At 48.7% G+C, this 20,218-nt stretch overlaps 1 protein-coding gene across 9 annotated transcripts in view; it reads right to left on the reverse strand.

Moving 5' to 3' along the window:
• Positions 1-16,127, reverse strand: part of ANKRD11 (ankyrin repeat domain containing 11) — a 118,015-nt gene extending 101,888 nt beyond the window's left edge. For 3 of the 9 annotated variants that reach the window (XM_069552696.1, XM_069552694.1, XM_069552697.1), the window contains exon 1: positions 15,710-16,075. The gene's annotated coding sequence lies outside the window, so the exon portion shown is untranslated. Of the gene's footprint in view, positions 1-5,585; positions 6,027-15,709 lie in introns of those variants that run through there. The other 6 variants (XM_069552695.1, XM_069552700.1, XM_069552701.1 and 3 more) reach the window with 4 other exon arrangements.
• Between the last annotated feature and the right edge of the window lie 4,091 nt (positions 16,128-20,218).

Consider the following 20,218-nt stretch of genomic DNA (forward strand, 5'->3'; position numbering starts at 1 on the left):
GAAACAAACAGGGTGCCTGATGCTAAAGACCCTAAAGGAAAGGTGTAAACACGGCTTGGAGTCAGCCAGGACCTAAGTAGGGCCCCCGCAAGCTGTGCTGTAGCCCATAGCACTGAACAGCTCAAGATATTGGTGAGGGTGAGATGCCAGAAGGCCTACCTCTTGTTTCCAAATTGCCAGGCGGTGTACACACCCCACAGACAAGGCAAACAGGGCAAACTATTAACAAGAGTTGAATCCAGATGGTAGCACATGGGTGATCACTGTACTCTTCCTGACTGTATATTTCTGACAATTTTCATACTAGAAAATTGGAGAAATGGACTCCCTAGTGGTCCAGTGGCTAAGATTTCTGTGCTCCCAATGCAAGGGGCCTGGGTTCAATCCCTGGTCAGGGAACTAGATCCCACATGCTTCAACTACAGCCCAGTGCTACCAAATAAATAAATAAAAATTTTTAATTGAAGGAAATATTTAAAACTTTTTTTTTCCACTCAAGTTTGCTGAACTTAATAATAGGTACTTACAAAATCAACTAAAAGTACTCGTTAAACTGGATATCAGATGATAGGGAATTATTGTTTATTAAGTATGACAAAGGTAACGTGATTATGTGAGCAACTGGCCTACATGAAGTTTTTATGGACCTGTAGTTTGCTTGAAAATACTTCAACAACATAGTAATTAAGCAAATATGGCAAAATGCTAACTGTTAAATCTAAATGATACATACAGGATGTTTATTTTACCATTCTGTCCTCCTTTAAAAAAAGGGCTCCTTAAAAAAAAAGAAGAGTGTTACTGGTGCAGCTGCTGTGGAAAACACTCTGGCAGTTCCTCCAAAGTCAGACACAGAGCCACCGTGTGATCCACCAATCCCACTTCCGGGTGTGCACCTAAAGAACTGAGAGCAGGAACCTGAACCAGGACTTGCACACTCATGCTCACAGCAGCACTATTCAGCACAGCCAAAACATGCAAACCTAACCATCAACAGAGAAACGGAGAAACAAAATGTGCTCTATACATACAACACAGCCTTTACAAGGGAGGAAATGACGCCACAACAGGGATAAGCCATGCCAACATCATCCTAAGGAGAAGAAGCCAGGCACAAAGGGCTACGTCTACAGAATCCACGTCCAGGGCCCTCTAGACAACGTCAGTTTCCTAGAGATGGGGGAAGGGAAGCCAGGACAGTCTCCCTGAGCAGAGGTGAAGGAGTTCCGAAACAGCAGTAATGGTCAAATGACACTGGTGATGTACTTAATGCCACTGAATTGGACATTTCGAACTGGTTAAAATGGTCCATTTTATCTTATTTTATCACAATAAGTGAAGTGAAGTGAAGTGGCTCAGTTGGGTCCAATTCTTTGCGACCCCATGGACTGTAGCCTACCATGCTCCTCTGTCCATGGGATTTTCCAGGCAAGAGTACTTGGAGTGGGTGCCACTGCCTTCTCCAGAGGACCTTCCCAACCCAGGGATCGAACCTGGGTCTCCGGCACTGTAGACAGACGCTTTACCATCTGAGCCACCAGGGAAGTCTTATCACAATAAAAATTTTTTTATAACCAAAGGATGAGAATACTTTGGCCACCTGATGCAAAGAGCTGACTCACTGGAAAAGACACTGATGGTGGGAAACATTGGGGGCAGGAAGAGAAGGGGGCAACAGAGGATGAGATGGTTGGATGGCATCACCAACTCAATGGACATGTATTTCAGCAAACTCCAGGAGACAGTGAAGGACAGGGAAGCCTAGCATGCTGCAGTCCATGGGATCACGAAGAGTTGGATACAACTCAGCAACTGAACAACAACAACAAAGGATGAGAAAGTTTAAGAACATATAGATCCAGGTAACAGCCCCACCTCTACACCAAAGAGTGCCTAGAGAGGACTCCACCTAAAAATGAACATGTGAAAGGCAAAACCAACACAGCAGGCAAGAGCCTTCTAAGCTGCTTCCAGAAAGCACGGGTCAGTGTCAAGGCACCTAAGACGAGGGGCCCCCTTCCTAATGAGTCTGCTTCTACTATGTCCTCCCTGAGCCCACACACCAAACACAAAGTTCTCATCCACGAGTAAGAAGCATTAAGCTTTCTCAATGGTAAGGGCCTGGACTGACTGGCTTCCCTGGATGTGGGAGACTGTGGGGACAGAGCTAGAATTCCCTTCTCTCTCCAACCTGCATTTCTCTTCTTTCACCCACGTGCTGTCAGAGCACTGGTGACAATATATCTTTGAATATTATTAGCTGTGCTCCATGGGAAAACAGGTCCCATGACTGATAAATTTTAAATCTGAAAAATCAGACCTTATATTTGTTTTTTGGCGTGTTTTCTTCTGGCTTCAAGAGAAACCAAGGGAAGAGGGAATGGCTTACTGTGGGGAGTGCTGGTTGTGTGCCCACCTCTACAGGAACAGTCTCCATCGGGACACCACGGACAGGGCACAGCAGCAGTGACGGGGTGCTCGCCCATCCAGCCTGGATGTGGGTTCTGGGGAGTAGCACACACGGGGCCCTCCGGGTTGGCAGTCCCCAAGCCTCACGGACCTTACCTTTACAGTCATGTCCGACAAAACTGGAGGGCACGTGTGAACAAACACCCTAACGGACACTAACTGCAAGAGACAGACAGGGATAGACAAGAACTGGAGGGTAAGCAAAACCAAAGCAATGGAGTTGGTTTTTCTTTTGAAATCCCTCAAATCTGTCTAAAAATAAGACATCCTATTCCAAACACCTCAGTAAAAAATAAAGGCCCTGCACCCTTACCCAACCTGATGCCTTCAGCCCACATGTGAACCTTCCCCACAAGTTCTCGGGGCCTGGCTGCCAGTGGAGGCAACCTGGACGTCCTGCCCCAACGGGCAGCACCCTAGCGGGGGGACAGGCACGCACTGGTGGCGCTGCTCCTGGGCTGCTGCAGAGTGGTGCTCACACGCACCCACTCCTGGTAAAGTCTGCCACCAACCAGCAGCTGCTTCCTACCTTTGTCATCACCAATTCTAGATAAGTAATGAAAAACCCTCACTGCAACGCTAACCTCAAAGCACCACCCCTCAGCAGAACGAAGCCTTGATTATTCTGAAGTTCTCCAGGACGAGGTGATCTGGAAAGCTCACCACACCTAAACTGAGACATCTCACAGCGACACACCTGGGCACCAACATCAACGATCCCAAGCAGGTAACCATCCCACCACGGGCAAGGACTCTCATCTCCTGCTCCCCGTGTGTCCCCCACCCAACGTTCAGTCCCTGGAGACTCAGTCCTTAAGGGTTTCAGTGTCAGATAACTGACCTCGGGAAAGTGTAGGGTCACTAGAAGGCAGGTCTGTTCCTGCATAAAACAAATATGACCCGATATAAAAAATATCCTGGTACTCAAAGTGACTTTTAATGAAACTGAAGGCTATTTAAAGCAGCTGACTTCCTAGATTCATCAGCACTTAATACTTGCTTCTGTATAACCTCAACTTATAAACTGTGTTTACCTTGTTATCTTTTTAAGCAAATGCAGGTACAGATATACTAACAAGGACAGGCGCAGAGCGGTCCCCAGGCGGGCAGTGGGCAGGCTCGCCCTCTGCATTCCCACAACTAGATCTTAGAGTCAACTTCGGTATTTTTTTCATTTTACTGAAAAATAACTTAGATTACTATATAAATTGAAGGTGTACAGCATGATGGTCTGATTAACAGACACTGTGAAATGATTACACCAGGTTCAGCTGATGTCCATCTTCTCATTAGACACAAACAAACAAAAGAAAAGGAAAACACCCTCTCCTTTCCCTGAAGACTCTCAGGCCTTCCTCTCCTGGGTGTGGCACACCACACCCAGGACTCAGCTGTCTTACAGCTGGGTTTGTACCTCTTGACCACCTTCCTCGAGTTCCCCTCTCCCCTCCTTCTGCCTCTTTCCTATGACTTCAGTGTTCTGTTTTGTTTTAGACTCCACACTTAAGGGCGTTTGTCTTTCTCTGACTGATCTCATTTACATAATACCCTCAAGGCCCCTCCGTGTTGCTGCAGATGGCAGGCTCGCCTCATTTTTATGGCTGAGTGGTAGTCCACTGGGTATCTGCGCTGCACCCCCCTTACTAGTCTATCTCTTCGGCTCTCTCTTAGCTCTCGGCAGCACTGCTTCAGTGGCCGTGGCGGTGCCTGTCTTCCCACCGTGGCGCCCCGCTCTCTCCGGGTGAGCGCTCAGGTGTGGGCTGCAGCTCACGCAACGACCCAGTTTGCATGTTGTGAGGCGCCGCCGCTGTTTCCACGGCTGTGCCAGTCTCCGTCCCCACCACTCTTGCTAGCTGTCTTGTTGATAACAGCCCACTCTGACAGGTGTGAGGTCACAGCTCACTGTTATTCTGATCTGCACTTCCCTGATGATTCATGATGCTGAGCATCTTCCATGTACCTGTTGGTCGTTCATAAACCTTCTTTGGGACAATCTTTACTCAAGTCCCTTGACCATTTTTTAAATTGCATTATTTGTTTTTTTGCTATTGAGTTGCATGAGCTCTTTCTATAATTTTGGATATTAACTCCCTATCAAATACATGGTTTACAAGTATTTTCTCCCGATTCCATACATTTTCTTTCCACTTTGGTAATAGTTTTCTTTTTAAATTAAACAAATTAACATAAATTTGCTAACATCTAGAATTAACTTGACTTTTACATTTTACATCCCCAAAGAGTAGTTTTCATTACTTAATCAGTCTGTAACATTTGCAAAATAGGCCCCTGGGGATGAAGCCAGCCAGCACCACCTCACCCACACAGCACAGGGAGCCTTTGGGCAAGGAATCTGGTGTGCCCTCCCTGCAAGGGCCAGGACAACCTTTTCTCCCCTCTGATGCAGGGACAATACCTGGAGAATCCACTCACTAGACAACATCAACTATTAACAATGAGGGCTTACTTCTCTGAACTGCAGGCTAGGTTTCCAAGTCAAATTGGAAATTCATTTAATTCAAGGGGGAAATGTCTCGCGAGCAGAGTCTCATCTGTGTGACTCAGCTCTAAATCTTACAGGTGACTAGTTGTATTTTCAGCAGTAAAGCTAGTTTAGGGGATGTAGCCACTATCAACAGTCATCTACATGAGAAGTTTAGAAGGCACCTTAGCTTTCGGTAAGGACATGGGTCCTAGCCAGCTCTCAGGTCACTGCCCTGTAAACACCCAGATGCCAGGCCACACAGGAAATAAACTCGTCAACATCAACTTGTTTGCTACAAATCTCTTCGCCTCCTTTAGAAGCCCACAACCCACTTCCAGCCTCCACTGAGAGGACAGAAGCTGCCATTTCCAAGCTCGCGAAGCTTGGCCCCTTAGCACAGACACCTGGCACCCCTGCAGCTGGTATTTGCTGCTGTGAGGACTTCAGCCTGCAAGTAGCTCAGTAAGAACAGAGTCTGTGGACAGGGTTGGGGGGGAGCACAGACTGCTTCCTTAGCTTAAAACCAACAGCCCAGACATGGACTTCAACCCACTTGCAAACACTTGGAAACCAAGTAGCCTTTGCCCATTTAGGAGCTTTTATAAATGAGGTTTAACAAATACCAACTTACAGGTGTCAGTAGAGCAAGTCACTAGCATGGTGTGCAGCTGCAGTGACACCAAGGCTGCAAGAGCTTGTGTGGCCTCAAGTCTCCAAGGACATTTACATCTTAAAATCACAGGATATTCCTTTCCTGTCTGCGTTTTTGGTTTTTTTAAAGTTATTTTTACAGAACCCTCTTCGCTGAAAGCCCAATCCTCAAAAGCAGCCCTGGATAAACAAAGAAATAGTGCCAAGCCTGCCTCGGGGAGGGCGAGAAAAGGCCAGAGGGCACCAGCTGCCTGAGCCCCTGCCCAGCCCAGCCCCACTCCTGTGCTGCTGCGCAGCCATCATCACTGCAGTTAGTTCAGAAGCAACGGTGAAGACGAGCTCTCTCCCTCCAGTGAGCAGCAGCTGTCAGCCGGCAGAGGTGAGATGTTCCACTGTCATGGAGGGCTGGTGACACGGGGACCTGGCAGAGCAGGGAGAGCGTGAGTGAGAATGAACACAAAGCCAAGCACCTCGCAGCTGAGCGGCCCAAAACGTCCACTTCTGCATCCGCAATGAGACTGCGAGCAATTCAGGGCCCTGCCAGAAACAGTACAGCCTACAGAGGCCATCCCCCGCTGAAGGCCAGCAGCCAGACGCCCTGAGTGTCACTGCTGCCCCGCCCACGGCCAGACCAAAGGACGAAGTCCGTGTGACACGGCACATGACCAGCGTGCTGTGACAGAGCAGGGCAGAGGCTCTGTTCTGATGGCGTGAAGCCAACCAACCGCGCCTACTCACGCAAGCAGGCCCCCACGCAGCCTCAAAGCACACGAGCTCCAAGCAGACACTGAGGCTCTCCTGCCAGGTGCCACTCCTTTCTCAGCCGAGAGCTTTTTAACATCGATCTCCTGGGCAAACACTGGCTAAGCATCTAATCCTATGTGCATAACATGTGCGCAGAACTATGAGAGACACAAAGCAGACAGCATCCAGAAGCCTAAGATAGGGCGGTCCTTCTCCTCTGGATACATCCACCACCTCCACCGTAGGCTGCTTCTCCAGCTCCTACCACTTGGACCCAGAGCTACTCTGCTGGGCCTGCAGTTGAACGTAGGGGTCAAAAGAGGTGTTCAAGCCAATCACAGGCTCCTGGGGAATGGCCCACTCCTCCCTGCAGTGGGGCAAGCACCAGAGACGGAGCACCTGGGTCTGTCACAGCTCCACAGGCAGGGCACCTTCCCTAAAACTGGTCATCCCTCTCATTCGACGCTCAAGTATGTACATCAATACTTGTCAGGAAACACTATCCTGCCCACACAGCCCACTTTCAAGATTCCCTGGACACTCTGAGGACTGCTTTATAATGGGAGGCCCTCCCTGTCCCCTGAGCGGCCTCCAGCCAGGATCCAGCAGACACACTTCATTCCTCAGTCACTTTCCCAGGACATTACCTCTCCCATGTATGTGAACTCAGGCATCATTCCTACAGCAAAATCTCAACCCCGTCATCTAGCTCTTCCTGGTCATCATCACATACTTTTCCCCATAAAATGGTGTTCCCACTTTCCCTAACAGTGTCTCTTCCACTGAGACCTTCTTAAACCTGATATTCATCCCAAAGCAAAGGACAGCAGGGGGACAAGAACAGCCAGAAGATGAGGCAGGGCCTCTCATGAGCAGTGGCCACCTGGCCACTCTCCCTCCACCCGAGCCCTAGATACTACCTCTCCCGGCCCCAGATCCAGGCGCAGGGCGCTCACCGCCAAGCTTTCTGCCCACCATGCACTGGCATTCCTCTAGCCTCTCTGACACCACCCACTGTGGTCTCCGCCTCCCCATCCCCATCAGCAGGGCCCTCTTCCCCAGAACGCACACTCAGAACGCGCTCTGCTTTCCTGGCTTCAGCCACTACTGGCTCCTGCCTGGGCTCCGGGCCGTCCTCACGTTACCACCCATCCTGCCCACCTTTGTCCAGAGCCTTCTGACTCTGCTACTGCCCCTGCTCTGCGCACCAGAGGGCTTCCTCCAGCACACCTCCAGAGTTCACAGTGCCCTGGCCTCTGCGGGCAGCTCCGGCCCCACATCCTCCTTCCTCTCCCTGCATCCACCATGCAGTTCTGCACACAGTGAGCAACCAATGAACATCTGACCACATCAGTGGAACGTGGGGAAAGCTGTCTGTCCAGTCTCAGAGGCCCCTCCCTAAGACGTGTACTCACCCCAGTTCCCAACTATCCTCCCAATACACAGCAGGCCACATTCAGAAAAACCAGAAGTCAGCTACACAACTGCTGATACAGTGGCTTTACACAGTGCCAAATGGGTGAATGGTTACGACGACAGAAAAAACAAAGGCTGTACTCTTCACAACTGCCAAGGTCATGAAAAACAAGGAAAGCCTGGAAACCTGTTCCAGACAGGAGGAGACTAAGGAGACCTGCAACTAAACGCCATGTGGGATCCTGGAGAAGGAAAAGGACATTAGTGGGAAGTGAGTGAAATCTAAATGCATCAGGGGTTGAATTAACAGCATAACGTATCAATGCTAATTTCTTAGCTTTGCCAACCTTAATGTTGCTATGTAAGATACTAATAACAGAGGACCTGAATAAAGAATATAATGGAACTCTCTATTATTTTTGCAATTTTTCTGTATATCTAAAATTATTCCGAAAAAGAAAGTTTATTTAAAACAAAACCTTGAGACTTCCCAACAGTCCAGTGGTTAAGACCACTTTCACTGCAAGGGGGCACACATTGGATCCCTGTCAGGAAACTAAAATACTGCATGCCAAGTGACGCAGCCAAAAAAATAATATGTCATTTAATTTTTTTAATGAAATTAAAATATATAAATAAAACTTTAAAATAAAACAGTACTTTATACAGAATGTGCATTTCCACCATACCCTGTCAATCCCAAACTACACTAGCTGACCAATGGTACTGTGTCTTCCAGGAATCAAGAGAGCTCCGGTGAACCAAGACCAAGTGCCAGAGCCTACTGCACACTGACCTGACCCAACCTCACCTGTAAGGTCAGCATCTAAGGACGCCAAGCCTACTGCGGTCAGCAGAGAGACTCCCCCAAAGAGGTCCACACCCTGATCCCTGGCACCTCTAGACAACTCAGGCTAGTAATCAATAGACAGGGGACTGACCACCATGGATGATTCTGGTGAGCCCAGCATAATCACAGGGGTCTTTAAAAGTCGAAGACGGAGGCAGAAGAGAGTCAAAGGAGGACGTGACTTTGGACTAAGGTCAGAGAGATGCAAGGTTGCCAGCTTTAAAGATGGAGGAAGGGCCCAAGTGAAGAGCCTCCAAAAGATGAAGAGGCAAGGAAATGAAGTCTCCCTGGAACTGGCAGAAGGAACCAGCCCTGGTCATTTGTTACAGTCACAGAAAATAAGCAGTGACAGCACTGAAACGGAAAACTCACAAGGGCTTCTCCAAACCCTTAGACCATGTTTCCTCCACCCTTCACAGCCGCCTGAGTCAACCCCCGCCCCTCACCTCCATTCCGGGTCCCACCTCCCTCCAGCCAACAGACTTGGGAGGCTTAGAAGAAAAACATCAAGGAAAAGGAGATGCTATGGGTTAAATTATAAGAGATTTTCTCCCCAACTTTCTAAAATTTCACTGTGCCATTAAATAACTTTTTTTTTAAAGATTAGTTATTGCTTAAACATACTCTTTAAAAAGTCAGTCATCTGATGAGAACCCAGATTCAGCAGAATCAGATCTAATCACTTTACCAAAGAAAAACAAAGTTCACACGTACCTCATTAAGGTCATAGCTGCTGAAATCACTCAGGATATGAGTGAAAGCACATGTTACTTTTCTAAGTTTCACACTAAATGATAAGACACTTCAAAGGTCACCTTTCCCAAGTATTAGGGGAAATTTTTCCCCATAAGAAAACATTCTGAGTTTAAGCATATTTCATATATTAACCTCCAAACTCAAAAACTTCATATTCTAGATGGACTCTTCTCAAGATAATGGAAACCTCTATGTAGGTAAGCTAGAGTCAAATATATTAGAAGCCAATCATACAACTCTGGCAAAGAAAGAACTCACAAAGTCTAGAAATTCTTTGAAAACATAATCACCTTGAGGGCTACAGTTTTCAACCCCTAAGGCTGGCCGTTCTCCTCTGTAAGGATCCAAAAGGGTAAGACTTCTTATAAAATGCTCTGCACATCCTTTAATTAATCAGGCGTTTTAGTAATTTTTTTTTTTTTTAGTTAATTCCTTCAAGAGTGGTGTCTTGGGGTTTTGTTGAGTTTTTATTCTTACTTCCTGTTTTACAGGATGTAAAACCGCATTTAGAAGCACACTAGCAAGGCTTAATTTCTTAAGAGTAATAAGGTTCTCCACTGCATTTCTCATGCTCTCTGTTTTAGGTAAGTTTACACAATATAGCCATAATATCTTCAAGTCTACATTTTCACCCTGAATTAAATGAAAGTTTTACTTTGCTGGATATGAATGAAGTAGAAAAGAAAAACACAAAAACACTGTAACTTTAGCCCAAACCTTATGAACCAAGCACCTTCCCGCAATGCTCTCAGTATTTAGAAACGTTCATTATTCCAGCACATTCGCATTCTGGGTCTGAAGACAACCACTGGAAGGGGAAGAGGATGGGACACTCTCTACTGATGAGCTGAGAACAATCTACTTGCTGTATTTTAGATGAAAAATAATCTCTGATATCAGAAAGTTATTAGGCATTTACAAATTAAATTTCAATCCCAGCCCTTCTTAAAGGTCACCTTTTTTAGTTGAACAAGTGGCTGGAGAAGGAAGGATTTTATGAATTTTAGTTAACCTTGACCAAAAAAACACTTCTTTTTCAATCTAAGTGATCAAAAATGTTTTTAGTTGAGAAAAGGCCAACATTATGTCATGATGAGGTGCACACTGGTTTCTTTACAAGTGGAAAAAGAACACCTACAGATTTTCAGGATAATAAATAATTCACTGCACAGATGCCAAGGGCAGGACTGGACATGCGGGTCTCGCCCAGCCAGCAAGCACTCTGTAACTCAGACTGCACCGCTCACCTCGATCCTGGTTGGGGTGGGCTTCCCAGAAGCTGTACCCTGCAACAGGATTTTCAGTCATTTCAGCCCTTGAAATATCTGAGCTATATTAATAAACCAGACTTCTTTACACTGAAAACCCCCTTAACTGTTTACTCAAAGGATCATAGTTGGAACCGATGGTTTTCTCAAGTTCTAGAATGATGTCTTTAGTTTCAAAAACAACCAATCCCCCTCACCTAAAATGTTAAAACCACACAAACCTAAACCTACTGTTATCTAAGCCAAGAACTCAAATCTTTATCACCCAAATTATGTCCACAATTAGGGTTTTCAGTAACAAGGGTTTTCAATAACAACCTTTTCCCAAGTACATAACAGATTCATTTTTTAAACTTTAGAAAACATAAACCACATACAACCCTATTTTCGTGAGTTTCTCCCCAAAGAGATTTTTTTTTTCCTTCATTAAAATACCAAAACGGAGCAGGGGGATAAGGGATAAACGTAAAGAGGGCTGCCTCCATTCTGGAGAATTTATATTGCTTTGGCGTTTTTTATCACAACTGCTCAGGAAGTTAAAAACTAAATCAAAAAATGCTAAACCTTCCAAGGGACTCGACTATGACACTAAACCACTGTTGACACGACACATGAGCAGCACCAGCAGCAGAGGACACCTGGCCAGCCTGACTGTGGCCCCAACATAGCAGTCCTACCAAAACTGCTTTCACAGAGAACTTTCTTCTTCTTCTACAAAGAGAACCCGCCTCAATTATGGACATTTTCTTTTGTCTCTTGTTTTGTGCCAACTGTAAAAGCCATGCCTCACACCTTCCCCTAAATTGTAAAGGTAAACTTGTAATGATAACAAATGGGAAAACAGCTAAAATGTACACAGCATAATTTCTAGTCAAATAAATGTTCATAATCCTAAGTTTGTCCTTTCAGAATTACTCAAATACTTCCATACACAGTCTCTGAACAATTCAACAAATACTTCTTGAGCCAATTCTATGACTATGGTCATTTCTAGCCTGTAACTCGGATGACAAAGAAACCATGCCTACTTTTATTAAGCTTACCGCCCTGCTATCTCAGGGCACATACAAACCAATTACATCTGATCAACTGTGTCAAGTTCTACATGGCTTACAAGGTGGGCTTATAAGAAGACTCTATGAGGAAGCATATTTAACTAAGACCCAAAGGCTGAGCAGGGGTTATCTTAGAGGTTTTGGGGTGGGGGCAAGTAGGGAAGACTTGCAAGGGAGACAATAAAGGATACTCAGCAAGACCCTGGTCCAGGCAGAGGCCTCCTAGGAAATGAAAGGCCAGTGTAGCCAAAGCATCAGGTTTGAAAAGACCTGAGTGAAGTGTGTGTGTGGGCTGGGGGGCAGGGGGGGGGGGGGGGGGTCACACAAGCAGGGTTAGACTGATTAATAATCATTTGGGACACTTTTCTTAAAAATGAGTGTAGTTCTAGCATATACATAAAACACTAAATAAATAAAACACTATTTGGGCTTCCCTGATGGCTCAGGGGTAAAAAATCGGCCTGCCAACGCAGGAGACATGTCATCCTCGGTCCAGAGAGAGCCCAAGAGCCAAGGAGCAACTAAGCCCCTGCACCACAACTGCTGAGCCCACACACTGCAACTGCTGAAGCCTGGGCACCTAACGTCAGTGCTCCACAACAAGAGAACCCCATGCGATGGGAAGTTCTCAAACTGCAACTGGAGAAAAAGTCCACGTAGCAATGAAGACCCAGCACAGTCATATTAAAAAAAAACAAAAACTATCTGGTCCAAAGCTGAATTTGAAGAAAATTTTAAATATGGAGAGGGAAGAATGGGAGTTAAGGAAAGCACAGAAGAATGCTAACAAAAACATACATTGATGTACACAGCTGAGCCTGACTCTGGCTTAAAAGATATCAAGAATAACATCCATCAAACAACAACAACATAACCACTTGGAATAGAAACATCTCTATCAGAATTAACAAAGTAGGTGTTAACGTGGATCCTTTCCTAAGCCTTTTTAAAAAGCCTTTCTAACTGCCTGCATTCCAGGTGCCGGGGATTGACCTCTTTTTTTCTTTCCTGTATAGCTTTAAGATAAAACTGGAAAAGTTGAACTGCAAAGAAATTCCATTTGAAATTCAAATTAAGAGAACACATATGAAAACATTTCAAGACAGTTTAACTTTCAGTTATTTGCATTCACTTATTTTTTGCGTTAAGTTTACCAAATGGCCGAGCTCGATCCCCACAGAGCACTGACTGAACAATGGTGAACTGACCCGGTGCGCGGCCAGACAAGCAGTGCAGCTTCAGTCTCACCTATCAACTCGAGAGTGTCTTGCTATTAAAGGAAGTTCATCCATTACACTTTCATTTGAGACATGAAGGGACTTCCACAGGATAATGGACAGATCAAAACACTTATTTTGGCAACAAATGACGATCATGCCCTGAACCGGCATTTACTGGCTCTCTAATTATGTTATTTAATTGATGATGGGCTCAGTGCCATCCTATGCAAAATAACTCCTCTCTCATACTGGATGAAATGGAACCTTACTATGTCAAATGTACTTAAAAACTCAAGGATCACAAAGCATCTTGACAAATACTCTTCAATACAAATAGCATAGTTTTTTTAACTCTATGTGCAGAAAGTTCTACTTGTCACTGTATCAACACTGTAATTAAAGCTGAGATGACAGCCACTGGTCCCAAGCAGCCCATCTGGTTTGGAGAGATGAAAGGCCTGCTGTGCAGTGCAATTATCACGGCCGGGCCCACAGCACACCCAGAGAAAAACATCCAACAGTAGCAACCCAGAGGTACAACTGCAAAGGAGAAATTCACAATTACGTGACACCTTTAAAAACAAACTTCTGGTAAATCTTGTTATGCACATTTTCTCACCAAAAAAAAAAAAAAAAACACACAAAACTTAGAAGAAAAAGACCTTTTCCAAGTTCCAAATCTGGGTCAAATTTGGCACTATCTTTGGGCAGCTTTTTAACTAACTCAGGAGGCACGCACAAAGAACAGAGGAAAATGTCACAGCAACTTGGTCTTTGTTTCCTCTGTCCAGAGAGCCAGCCTATCAAAGGCGAGCCTGCTCCTGAGCGTGACACCACAGAGGGCGGACAACAGCTGAATGGAGGGCGGGGGACCAAGGGTCACAATCTAGGTTGAGCAAGATGTGTTCTCTTTTTCTTCTCTAACGACAGTTTCAAAGTAATACCAGAGTACTTGTGCAATCCTCCTCAAAAGACACAAACAGAACTCAGGTCCTCCAGGATGGCAACACTGAGGAAGAGCAATCAGGGTCCTACAGAGAGCAAATGCAGTCTCAGGGTCTCTGATTTAGAACTATCCAAGTTATGCCATTGACTGGGTCTGCAGGAACCAAAAATAGTAACTGTTTCAATGGCACTTTTTCCACAAGCAGAATCATCTTACATCTTTTGGCTAACAGCATTTCATCACCACCCCCCCACCACCACCAAAGGATCAGAATAGTCTAAGTTTTGCAATTTAACAACTGCATACACTCTCACTCCTCAGCGGAGAAGGAATGTGAAGGATATTGCGCAAGTCACTTCAGAAGACCCTCTCACCATATAAGAAAGTCTGAAATGTGACTATGGAGAAATTCTTGCAAACGAATATAAAGCTTCTCAAAGCCTATAGAAACCATGAAACCTAACCTGCTCCATCTGAACTGCTAGAAAGAAAATGGTTCTGAGAGCACGGAGCCCTCTTAGGCCAGCTTAATCTTCCAAAAGCCTCTTCCAAAACTCTTCGGAAGTTGGGACAGGAAACAACAGAAGCAGAAAAGCTTGACAGGACACCGGGAAAAGAGCAGCCCCCAAGAAAAATTAAGACTCCCCGCAAAACGCCAGAGATACAAGACTCAACACAATCCCTCTTTGAGAGGGGACTGAAACCATGTGGCAGGGCCAACCCTACATACACCCTCACACATACACATACACATACACACACACACTCACAGCTACCGCCCTGCCAGGGGATGATGAAATGAGGAACGGAAATTAACATTTCAGGCAACGTCTCACATTGTTCCTTGAGGCCAAGGGCTGCTGCTGGTGCAGCCGCCGCCGCCGCTTCCCTCCCACCCGCCCCCAGTCCCGCCTACCCTCCCCCCGAAACACCCCCGCGCCGCTGCCCCGCATTCCTGCCCCTCCGCGGGCCCACGCGCCTCCCGCGGCCCCAGCGCCCCCTCTCCCTCCAGGGCCCCGGCTCTCCCGCCCCCTCCGGCTTGGAGCCCGAAGCCGCCTGCTCCCATTTCAAAACAGCGATAATAATAGGGACGCTGGGAATAACAACTACAGCCCACACCGCGAATGCGCCCCTCCCGCGGGTCAGAGGTCGGCGCCCCGCTCTCCAGGTGCCCGGGGCCCTCCGCAGCTCCGGGCCGGCCTTTCAAGGTTGCCTGGGCCCCCCAGGCCCGCCTGGAACGCCCAACCGCCCCCCATCTGCCTCTCGCGCTGCCCCGGGACCCCCAGGTCCACCAGGCCCAGCCGAAGCGCCCCGTCGGCCCCTCGGGCTTCGCAGGCTCACCCAGAGCCCACCCTCAGCAGCCTACGGCCCCCCCGCAGGCCTGCCCCGAACCCCTGTCGGCTCCTCAGAACCCCTGAAGACCCCCGTCGGCCCCTGCCCGCCCACAGTCCATCCTCTGCCCCTCAATGCTGCCCGGGACTCCTGTAGCCCCCCCCTACCAAGGCTCCAGGCCCGCCAAGAGCCCCTCGTCGGCCCTCTGGGCCCTCCAGGCCAACCCCGAGCCCACCCTAGCCCTCGCCTGCCCCTCAGGTCAGCCTGGAGCCCCTCGGGGCCCCCAGCCCCCAAGTCCGCCCGAAGACCACCGTCGTCCCGCCCGGCTGCCCCCCACAGGCCCACCTGAATCCCCCCACAAGTCCACCCGGAGACCCAGAGCGCCGTCACCACTGTCCCGGACCCTGGACCCCAGGCCCGCAGGAGCCCGCCGCGCTGCTCCGCCCGGCGCGCAAGGCCTGCAGGCCGCGAGGCCGCCCCACGCCCGCCCCGAGCCCCGCGCGGCCGCGGCTCTCACCGGCTCCGGCTCCGACTCCGGCTCTGGCCCGCGGCTCAGCGGCGGCGCGCGGGCGAGGCCATGCAGCCCCGGCCCGTCACCGGCCCGCGGCCCGAGCGGGAAGGCGGCGCGGGCTCCGAGCGCCGGCGAGGCGGGCGGAGACGAGCCCGCCCTCGGGCGGCGCCGCGGCAGTCTGGCTCTCACTGAGGGGGCGTCGGGCCGCGCGCTCGGCGGCGCCTCCCCGCTTGGGGCCCTCGCTCCATCGCGCTCCGGCTCGGGCGGCCTCTGGCTCCGGGACCCGGCGGCGGCTGCGGCGGCGCCGGCAGCATGAGACGTTACCTCCCATTGGCCCGCCGTATCCGCCACCACCATTGGTCCACCGAGTTCGGGCACAGGGCTGCTTACGTCACGGCGTCGGAGAGGAAGTGCGCATGGGGCCAAGGGAGAAGGAAAGATTGACAGTTTCTAGGACGGGCTGGGGCGGGACCAGAAGAACGTCCGGGGTCGGATTGGACAAGGTCTTGCGTCCAGGCGCACAAATCGCCGAGGGAGCGAGAAGCTGGATTGGCTACGAGTTTCCCACAGGGGGCGGGTCTTTTGGCCTCGAATATGACGATTGGCCTTTCTAAGTGCCGGAAGCGGCGAAGGGAACGGTCGAGAGCGGGTCTGGGCGGAAGGCGCTGGAAGGCGCGGTGTCGCGGGCCGCCCGCTGGTAGGAAGGCGCGCCCGAGAGTTCAGGGCCGGGGCGGGGGGCGGGGGGCGGGGGGGGGGGGAAAGCGGGGGAGGGTTGGTGCCGTGTCAGCTCGCATCCAGACCATTCTGCTCTTGTTGCACCTGCCGCTGGTGCAGGGACGTTTGACCACCGTCCACCGACCGAGTCGTCTCTCAGATCTGCTTTTTTAAAGGGAACGAAGATCCTTCAAGCCGCGCGGCGGGGCCAAAGAGAAAAACAGTGACTTCAACCAAATAGGGGATTAAAATTAGGAAATATTAATAAGGAGGTAGTTTGCCTAGAAGTAATCTGAGAATATACTAAAGCAAAAACATAGTGAAGTTCCACAGAAGATATGGATAAAAATATACAGTAGCGAAAAGAAGTGCAGAGAAAAGGAAAGAATGAAACCTTTGAACACATTAATTCACAAATGTTTACTGAGTGTCTGTTACCGGCCAGGCACTAAATCAGGCACTGGAAGCGAACTGTAACAGCGGCTCTGTCTACCAGCATATGATTTCTCACCATGGAGGGAAGACACACGTTCGTTGAATACAAGTACCTAATTACAGGCTGTGATAAGTGCTTTGAAAGAGAAGTATAGGGAGTTATGAAGGAATACTGAGTGAAAATCAGGTCTAGTCTGAGCAGTGGCTTGACACTTAAGGTGCTGCCAGAAGGCTGAAGAAGAAGTAGGAGTAAGATGTGGTGGAGAACATCCAGTAAGGTGGCTTCTAGCCACATGTGACAAGCACTAGAAATGTGGCAAGTCCAGGTTGACATGTGCTGTGAATATAAAATATCAGGTTTCGAAGGTGTGGTGTGAAGAAAAGAATGTAAAATGTGAAAAAGTAAATAATTGTATTTTTTACAAGTGGTGTGTGTGCTTAGTCATTCACCCTTTGCAACCCTATGGACTGTAGCCCACCAGGCTCCTCAATCCATGGGATTCTCCAGGCGAGAATACTGCAATGAGTTGCCATGCCATGCCCTGCTCCAAGGGATCTTCCCAACCTAGGGATAGAACCCACATCTGCATTACAGGCATTCTTTGAACCACCGGGGAAGCCCTGCTGCTGCTGCTAAGTCGCTTCAGTCATCTCCAACTCTGTGTGACCCCATAGACAGCAGCCCACCAGGCTCCCCATCCCTGGGATTCTCCAGGCAAGAACACTGGAGTGGGTTGCCATTTCCTTATCCAATGCATGAAAGTGAAAAGTGAAAGTGAAGTCGCTCAGTCATGTCCAACTCCTAGCGACCCCATGGACTGCAGCCTACAAGCCCTATTACATGTGAAAATGATAGTGTGTGGGACAATTGCATTAAAATATAGTGTTAAAATTAATTAAATCTTCTTTTTTCTTTTTAATTGTAGCCACTTGGGAATTTTAAATGACATCCTGGCTGCATTCCATTTCTGTTGGACCACCCTGGGCAAAGAGTGGTCCTAACCCATCTCCTTTGGGTAGAGAGAGGCCTGGTGGCTGGAGGGACAGCACTCATTTATTCAAAGCACACTGAGGGCTTTTGAGTGCCTACTATGTGCCTGGAACAATTCTAAAAGTGAAAAAATGAGTGTTAGTCCCTCAGTTGTGTCCGACTCTTTGCAACCCCATGGACTGTAGCCCACCAGGCTCCTCTGTCCATGGGATTCTCCAGGCAAGAATAATGGAGTGGGTTGCCTTGCCCTTCTCCAAGAGATCTTCCCGACCCAGGGATCAAACCTGTGTTTGCCTTCATTGCAGATAGGTTCTTTACCTTATGAGCCACAAGGGAAGACCAACACAATTCTAAGGCCTGTATTAAATATGGGGTAGTGGGGGGCTCAGATTAGATCACCTTTGAGCTGAATCACAAAGGAAGCAAGGCATGTGGATTGGTGAGGAGCACCCCAGGACTCACAGGAAGGAGCCTCAGCAACCACAGAGCAAATCTGGAGCAAATGAGATGAGGGAAGCAGCTGCTAAAAGTCCCAATTCAGAGTTGAAATTTCACTCTGAATGAAAACTAAACCACAGAGGGTCTCAGGAAGGTGAGGGGACCCACTGTTGAAAGGGTCACTCTGGAGATGATGGGAGCATGGAGGAGGTGGCAGTGATGTCCAGACTGGTGAGACAATGGCATCTGGGATGTGTTTTGAAGATACAGTAGGCATGATTTTGTGAGCTGTGAGAGAAAGAGGCAGGTCTGGGATGCAGTCAACATTGGCCGGAAAGACGGGGAGGAATAGGTCTGGCTCACAAAACTGGGAATTTAGTTTTATAGGCTAAGTCTGAGATGCTTGGGCCTCCTCATGGAATACTAGGGGGACAGCAGCAGAGAGGTGGCCAGAGCCCTGGAGGCCTCCTGGCACAGGGCTGGATCTCAGCCTGCAAGTAGCGCCTGCAGTGGAGGGCTCAGAGGCAGCAACTGCCAAAACAGTGCACACTTGACAGGGGGCTAGCAGGAAAGCTGTCGCAGTGGTTCCAGAGAAAAGAGACACAGGAAGAGTGATGGGGACCTAGAAAAGGTGGACAGTGGCAGGGTGGTGGGACAGGGGTCAGGAGCCAACCACCTGCTGGGCTAGGGGGTTGGAAGGGACCTGCCAGAGCCAGCATTGCCACATCTTCTAGTTTTTTATTGGAAAATAAATTTTGATTGAACATTTCAAGAAGAGAACATTTCAATAAGAGTTCAACAATTTGTCAAACATTGTGCAGCCAAGCAAAACATCGGATCTACAAATTCCTGACCTTGATCCCTAAAGGGCAGTTCTCCAGTCCTTGTCTGTGAAGTCTGCTTTCCTTCAGCAGTTACCTGGGCTCACCTCAAGGTTCTGGCCCAGAAGCTCTGGGAGAAGCCCAGAGCATCCCCAAGCCCAGTCAAGAAGGCCTGGCCTCAGCAGCACCTGTGCTTGGCCATCTCACATACTGCTGTCTGAGTATACGCACCAGAGCCCCCACCCAAAGCTCCTAGGTTCACCTTGCAAACACTTATTCAGGCCTACGTTTGCCAGGAACTGCCCTGGAAACTGTGTACTGAGCCACAAACAAAACCAGGTTCCTGCCAAAGACACTCATGTTCCAGCATGTCTGTGTCTCTGGAACCCAGTGGAGCTCATAGTTGACCAGACACAGGCCAGTCCATGACTCCCCCAGTGATGCCGGGTGCCCTCCCAGAGAAGAAATGATGCATCCTACCTGGCTCTTCCCTGAGTGAAGGCACCGATCACCTTTTCACACTCACCAGCCGCCCACACCCTGTGCCATGTGTGGCCTGGGAGACTGGTGGGCTGCTGTGCCCAGTGGAACTCCTCCCTCCATTGTAAAGTGGTCAGAGCAGGCCCACAGCCTGGCACCTCCCTTCTTATTTTTCCCTGGGGCCCTGTGTTAAGAACTGGCATCTGGGTTTGGGCCCAATTGGCCCAGCCTCAGCCCTGTGCTCGACCCCAGCTTGCTAGCATTCTCAGCATTAGAATCTGGAACCTAGGTTCATTTCACAGTAAATTATTACACGTTTCACTTCCCAGTTACCAAAGCTCTGTGTTGCTCAGTTGTGGCCAACCATGGGATTTTCCAGGCAAGTGTACTGGAGTGGGTTGCCATTTCATTCTCCAAGCTTTGTGTTGGATTGTCCCCCAAACCTCAACAGGAGGAGGAACTATGGCAGAAAGCAGGATTCAGATATTCCTGTGGGCCCTGAACTTGGGGCCATCAGAACACCCCCCAATTTTTTAAACTCTCCACCCAATACTTTTCTTGTAGTCCTACAAGTTTTGATGTCATGTTAAGAGTTGAAATATGATGATGTAATTTTTTTAAATCAATTCATCACAA

The sequence above is a fragment of the Ovis canadensis genome, chromosome 14, assembly GCF_042477335.2.
Source record: "Ovis canadensis isolate MfBH-ARS-UI-01 breed Bighorn chromosome 14, ARS-UI_OviCan_v2, whole genome shotgun sequence".
In the NCBI taxonomy this organism is placed as follows: Eukaryota; Metazoa; Chordata; class Mammalia; order Artiodactyla; family Bovidae; genus Ovis; species Ovis canadensis.